The sequence below is a fragment of the Bison bison genome, unplaced genomic scaffold (assembly GCF_000754665.1).
Source record: "Bison bison bison isolate TAMUID 2011002044 unplaced genomic scaffold, Bison_UMD1.0 scf7180017851375, whole genome shotgun sequence".
In the NCBI taxonomy this organism is placed as follows: Eukaryota; Metazoa; Chordata; class Mammalia; order Artiodactyla; family Bovidae; genus Bison; species Bison bison.
The window spans coordinates 136382-136731 of NW_011481948.1; positions in this window are offsets into that span (position 1 = coordinate 136382).

Genomic DNA, 350 nt, shown 5'->3' on the forward strand with positions numbered 1-350 from the left:
GTGCGCCGCGGGAGGGGCCACAGCCACAGCCCTGCACTTGCCCGGCCCCTGATGCTGCTGTTTTTCAATAAAACCCGAGCTGATGGAACCATGCTCCATGCTTTCTTGCCGCGTCCTCTGTGTAACCCTGGGCCCGGAAGGGCTCCTCCCTGAGGTGCTGGGCTTCCCCCCGACCCTGGGGCGGGGGTCAGTGGTGGGGCAACCCATGGGCAGGGGAGGCCCCCGCTCCTGTGTCTGTGGCCCCGACCTGGCTGCCCTGCCAGCTTGCCGTCTGCCTGCCTGTCTGACGCTCCTTGGAGCCGTGGGCTCACGGGATGGGGTGAGGGGTGGGGCTGGGTGGGCCCCCCAGG